General features: G+C 41.0%; 1 pseudogene; it reads right to left on the reverse strand.

The window, feature by feature from the left end:
• Positions 1–2494: 2494 nt before the first annotated feature.
• LOC110295844 lies at positions 2495–5761 on the reverse strand (annotated as a pseudogene).
• Between the last annotated feature and the right edge of the window lie 1292 nt (positions 5762–7053).

Below are 7053 nucleotides of genomic sequence, written 5' to 3' on the forward strand. Positions count from 1 at the left end.
GTGTTCTATTTAATATGTAATATCAAGGAGAAATATGACAGAAAATATCACGATGGAGGATTATTAAAAACCAGAGTTAAGTCTTTCAGTTTGTGAGAGAACAGAATGTTTGAGCCTCTTGGTCCATTTCTTTTGTCATTAATTTTTGCTAACAGAGTTTTTATCATGAAGGAGAGCAGTCTTACGGCTGTGGACAAAGCTTTGTCCATATTGAACTACAAAATTGCCAGTTGCTTCCCATGCAGGGCAGGGGCCAATGTCAACAGGCTATTCTTGCTGTGTTTTTTATAAAGTGTTTCACTGGCTGAATTATACCTGCTAAGCTAGCAATACCAAGATTCAACTTTGCAGTGCAGCAGCCAAAGGATAAATCAGGTGGTAATTTAGTGCATCCTTTGGGAATAAATTGTTGCAGACAACTCTTCATGTTTCTTCCCACCCCACCCCACCTCAATCAGGAAGAAGAATGGGTGTGTTGTAGGTGCAGAATTGGAAGGCACATTTTCTTCTGTTTGTTATTCTCTCTTTGATCTCTAAATATTCTATTGCCTTCTTGTTCTTAATTGCATACAGCCTGTGCCAGTGTCTATGTGCACATTTGTGGTTTGTGTGCTTACATGCATAGCTATGATCAGATAGGTGAGAGCACTGAGGAAATTTGCATTATCTATATTTTGTTTTTAGTGATTAAAAGACTAATACGTATCTTCAATTCATTCCTTTTTCCCTTCTCCTTTGTTCTGGAATATTCTGACCTTTACTGACTTTGTTTTCTGTGGTTTTATGGTCACAATTTATGTAAGATCGAAAGCTCAGATATTAATTATGATACAGGGCACGTGTTTGCAACTACAGAACCAACTAGAAGGAATTTGGTGAGTCTGAAAAATGATCAAGAAGAAAATTTGCTTAATTGCTTAAAATATCTCCACACATATCTTATATATTCTGCACCAATAGAATTTCCTCACTCCTATCTCAAGTCTCTCTCACAGTCACCCTTCATCCTCTCATCCTTTTTATTTCCCCAGGTAATAATACTTTTAATTTAGACCATACCTGCCTATTTCATGTGCACAATAGATCGAGTGCACTGTCATATCCTGGAAAGCTTCAGGCTAAGGCAAGCCACTGAGATCTAATCAGTGTCATACTCTAAACTGTATCTGAAACAGACGCACACACACACTCCTGCCTGTACCCAAATGGAGAATCCCAAGAGTTAGATACAATGTAGAGAAACAAAAATCATTAATAATGATGACCTTTAAATGTTAGAAGAAGTGGGATAAAGGAGAGGAATGGGGCTGGCAAATGATGAAAATTCATTGTGCATGTAAAATAATGAAAAAAAATCATATGATCCACTGATAAGTGCTGTATTGCTTACTCAAGATATACTACATTTTTGGCCCATCTATGTATACAGTTATATTTTGGGAACTTTATTCATACTACATAAGGCTGTTAGGTCTGTATATGCCTCCAATTTCATAAATTAATTAAAGGAAAACTCCACTAGTGATTTAAAAATATCCACACAATTAGTACACAGAAACTTAGACGCATGCTGCTGATCTTTCCTTTTGAAAAATGCTTGTCAATGAGTCCTTTGGCTTCACTGCTGACCATTGATCCAAAACTGGTGAACCATGCATTTACATAATTATCAAGTAGGAAATGAAGATCCATTTAAAGATGTTATTTAAAATAATATCATCTGCTATTTTTTCATATTTGAGATAAGATTCACATATATTCTATTCACAAAATTGGTATCTAGTACATTGTGGATTTACACACTAATAAGTAAAATATATGTGCAAAATGTTTAATATTAAATTAAGTGTCCTGAATGTAAATTGTTAATATAAATTTCTCTCCTATTGCTTACATAGCTTTATCATCCTGTCTTATCTTTTCTGACATATAGGTGTAGAAGATTCATATACCCCAACATAATGTAATCATATTTACATCATTTTCTAAACATTTATGTTTGTAATTAAAACTGGTAAGTTTAAAGATTATGAATTATTTGCAGTCACAAAAAATGAGCTTGCTTAATCACAGACCGAATACAATATGTGAGCTATATTAAGTAGGGTCAACTCTGAAATAAGGGCCTATGTGGAAAATTATTATTTTAAGAAAAGAAGTTGTTTTATTTCTTGACATCGTAGAATCTAGAAAAAATGGTTTTATTTTATTGTATCTATTTTTTTAACCTCTGAGTGCATTTACTTAGCCTTTTGGACATCTTCCTGTTTCTCTCTGAAAAGGTTAAGAGCCATGTCTCGCCCATCCAAGGCCTGCCAGAGCCTACAGAGAGCAATTTCCACTGCCTTGTAATTTTGAAATAAATAAAACTGGTAGCAAGTATGAGTGCTGAGTGATGTCAGGGTGGCCCCAGCAGCCTCCAGAGGGCACCGTGGGGACAGTCTCAAGGTGTCTTCTGATGGTTGGGAACTGTGCAGCGTGTGTATCAGGCTGTCTACAGTTTGCCCAGGAAGTTGACCAGCGCTGGTATGCCCTCCTTCAGGCGTTTGTGCTTGCTGGTCTCAGCTACCACATGGCTGGACTGCTGCTGTTGTCTAAGCGGTCCCCAGACAGGATCTGCCGGTGGTCAAACATGCACTGAGGGAAGGCCTGGCCACCAGTTTTGGATCAATGGTCAGCAGTGAAGCCAAAGGACTCATTGACAGTCAAGTATGCGTTGTCCACGAACATGGGAGTTCTGGCCACCTCAAATGCATGGCCACTCTTCCTGTTCAGGACACCGTAGATGCCACCCAGCACTTGCTCAGGACACTGGATCTCCACCAGATAGGCTCCATGAGAAAGGGCTGTACAGTCAGCACACTGGCATAGAGGCATAGTGTTCTGTGGGGATGATCTGGCCACCTCCCGGGTGGATAGCATCAACATGCAGGGTCACATCATGAACATCAAATCGCACATCATGGATGTTATCCTAACAAACAGCACCCTCCTCCGTAGCCCACTGGAAGCCAGCCACCACACGGTCCTTGATCTCATTCAGGTACTCCACACTCTTGTTGATGTCGGTGAAAAAGCTGGGACCAGTGCCATCAGGTCTGAAGCACCAGATCTTGAGGGATTCAGCAGCATCCCAGGCATACTTCTTGGTAAAGTAGCAGGCACGCACCTTGAACTCCTGGTGATGTACTTTGCCAGGCAGTCAGGGAAGGGACAGACCTTCATGTACAGCCAGCTGAGCTTGTTTGGGAACTTGGACAGATACAGAACATTAGACTATTCACTGACTGTCTCCTGGTATGACTCTACAGGGTCAGATCTCTTCATGAGGATGCAGCCATGGCCCTCCTCCAGGTCCTTAAGGCAGATCTCCAGGTGCAGCTCACAGGCACCATCAATGATGTGCTCTCCTGACCTCCAGTGATACACTGCACCATAGGGTGAGACTTAGCGAGCTGCTTCAGTCTCCACCAGCTTGGGCAGGTCAGCTGGGTTATTGGCCTCCACTGCCACCCTGGCAACAGGGATGACACTGAACTTCATCACTCACATATTGTGAATGTGGTGATCAAAGGTGGTGATGTCCTGCTCTTCACAATGAACTGGTGCACTCAGACCAGCCCCACAGTTTCCACAGGGTATATCCTCAATCAGCTCCAGATAGCAGCCCATCATCAGAATAGTTCTCTGGATAGGCTGCAGGAACAGGTCCTCTTTCTTCCCAGATCCAGACCTTCAAGCATGTGGACACCAACCCAGAGAACACTACCAAAGGCATAGAAACGGCCTTTGTCAGAGGTTGGCATCATCTTGGAAATGTACATCATTAAGGGGTCCTTTGGGTCACAGCTTTTAATACCCATGAAGCCTCATCATCAGATGGCCCCTTGTACAGCAGCTCACAACTGTGCAGTGGCAGAGGACAGCAAGTGGATGGTGATCATTTGCAGCAGGGTGTCCCTTGAGGGTAGCCAGAGGTGCATCACAGCCTTGAGAAATAGTTTGCCCTCCTTGTCTTTATCCTCTCTGTCTAGCTTGATGTTCAGCTTTTCAATCAGCTTGGTTGTTTCCTCCTTCCTGAAGTTCATGATGGTGTTGAACACCTTGAAGATGGGTTAAAGATGAGCTGGCAGAAGGTGCAGGGAAGTTTCTTTCCATCTGGGCTATTGGCAGACTTGCTGAACTTGACATTGGCCAGGTCAAAGTACCCGGTCTGCAGCAGAAGAGTAGAAAAAATGATTTTAAATAACAATAAATAATAATGTGGAACAGATTTCTAATAAAATTTTGATTTGTATATCGACATTTGACCATTACACTTGGCTCTTAAGGAAACTCAGACATCTGCAAGAAAGCAAATATTTTGAATTGCTAGCTAACATTTTGTTTTGAACTAAAATTTTGGTATTCCCTCCTTAATGAGGAAAAAATGCAGAAGTGATTCTGAAGGACTATCAGAGCTGAAGGATAGAATAGCACAGAGGGTGCTGTGTCCTTGGTATGATATTGACTTTAACAATGCACAGGTGCAGCAACTTTGGTTGCTTGTATAGGGCCTGTGGCAGCAACTAGCTGATAAACATTTAGGAGGAGGAGTGGTTTGGTAGAAGAAAATAGTTGCTGGGTACATGAGAAAGATTAAAGACAAGAGTGGGCATGAATGTGATCACAGTATATTGAAATCAAGTACAATATTGGGAAGACTAAAGTCATTAAAAAAAAAAAAGCCCTGATTGTTACATGCCTTTGAGGGAATCATGCTATGTGTCTGTCATATCTCACTGCAGCAAGACAGGAGAGGAAAGGGGTTGTCTTAGGGTTTCTATTCCTGCACAAACATCATGACCAAGGAGCAAGTTGGGGAGGAAAGGGTTTATTCAGCTTACACTTCCATACTGCTGTTCATCACCAAGGAAGTCAGGACTGGAACTCAAGCAGGTCAGAAAGCAGGAGCTGATGCAGAAGCCCTGGAGCAGTGTTCTTTACTGGCTTGCTTCCACTGGCTTGATCAGCCTGCTCTCTTATAGAACCCCAGATTACCAGTCCAGAGATGGTTCTACCCACAAAGGGTCTTTCCCCCTTGATCACTAATTGAGAAAATGCCTTACAATTCGATCTCATGGAGGCATTTCCTCAAATGAAGCTCCTTTCTCTGTGATAAATCCAGCTGTGTCATGTTGACACAAAACTAGCCAGTACAGGGGTGAAGTCTAAAACATAAGATATCCCTTCTTTATATTTGTAGTCCAAATGTTTTAGTGGTGTCCTAGATATATTTTTAGTGTAAGCCACCTACATTCATAAGAGTTCAATTCTGAGGTATTTTTATGTTACCACCTGTTGAACTTTGGTTCAACTAGCTTCCATATAAACATTTTCTCTTCAGTCTTTCTGGAAGCCTTATGTTTACTGTAACTACCAAGGCACTATATTATTGTCAGTGTTGTCTGCAACCAGGATACATTATTCCAGGATATATTAATAAAACATGACTTTTGTGATTTTAAGTTTCAAAATGAAGGAAGGATTTTGACTTGGAGGTCTGAGGTACTAATCTTTAAGGGAACAAATTAATCTAGAATATATAAAAGATAAAGTTGGGCACTATATCTTACCTGAGTAGTTAGAATGAATTTTTCTCTTAATGTACATGTGACAGCTGTCTTCTCTAGATGTGACTTACTGGAGGAATAAACATGCGTTGACTTGTAGCAACCTTCCAGATGGAAACCACACCAACCTTTAACTTTACATGCTGCATTGGGTGCTATTCTGTTGCTGGAATAAAAGACCATGACCAAAGAAACTGAGGGGAGATGGTTTCTTTGGCATAAACTATCCCCATTCCAGAGGGATGATAGCCCATCACCGTGGGGAAGATTGCCAGCAAGCTTCAGGCTTTACAGTAGGTATAGAAAGAGGACTGTGTTCATACTCAACCACAAGCATGAGACAGGGAGATCATGGCTTGGAATTTCAAAGTCTGCCCCTAGGAAAGTGGTGAAGTACAAAATGTAAGGGATCATTTCTTAATTTTTGTAGCCCATAAGTTATATAGTGGGCTATTAGATACATTTTCAGTGTAAGCCACCAACATTCAAATGACTTAAATTCTGCAAGGCCTCATCTGTCTTCTTGAGCTTACTAGACACTGCCATCCACTGAGGACTAAGGATCCAAATGCTTCAGACAATGGGGGGGGGGTCGTTATCTTTTAAACTACAGGATATATTTATGTTCTCTTAATGTTCATTTTTGTTAGAAATAGGGCAATAGAAAATTTGACCTCACTTAGATATATTCCCTTTTTTATTTTGAATTTTAACTTTGCTTTTATTGAGCATAATAATTAAAATGCTTTCTTTTTTCTCTTATTTCTTTTTAAATTTTATTTTATTTTTTAGTTATTCACATTAGATCACACTTACTACCCCCTTCCCATTCAACCTCTCCCACAACCCTTCTTTCATCCCCTTTCCCTTATCTTCTGAGCAGGTGGGGTTCTGGCTGGCTATCCTTCCCCTGGCAGTTCAGTTTTCATTAAGGTTAGATGCTTCCTTTTCCACTGAGGCTAGAAAAAGCAGTCTAGCTAGAAGATATGTCCATATCCCATGGACAAGCAACAGCTTTTGTGATAGCCCCTGATCCAGTTGTTCAGGACCCACATGAAGACTAAGCTGTATACTTGCTACATAAGTACAGGGAGGCCTAGGCCTAGCCTGTGAATGTTCTTTGGTCTGTGCTTCAAACTCTGAGAGTCCCAAGGGTCCAGGTTTGCTGACTCTCTTTGTATTCCCATGGAGTTTCTATCCTCCTTAAGGCCTGCAGTCTTTCCTCCTATTCTTCCATAAGAATCCCCAAGCTACATCCACTGGTTGACTGTGGATGTTTGTATCTGTCTGGATCAGCTGCTGGATGGAGCCTCTCAGAGGACAACATGCTCTTGTATGCAAGCATAACAGTTACATTAATAGTGTCAGAGACTGGTATTTGCCCATGGCATGGGTCTCAAGTTTGGGCCAGTTAAAATCTACAGACCAAGGTATACTTGAT

Source organism: Mus caroli, chromosome 1 (genome assembly GCF_900094665.2).
Source record: "Mus caroli chromosome 1, CAROLI_EIJ_v1.1, whole genome shotgun sequence".
NCBI lineage: Eukaryota > Metazoa > Chordata > Mammalia > Rodentia > Muridae > Mus > Mus caroli.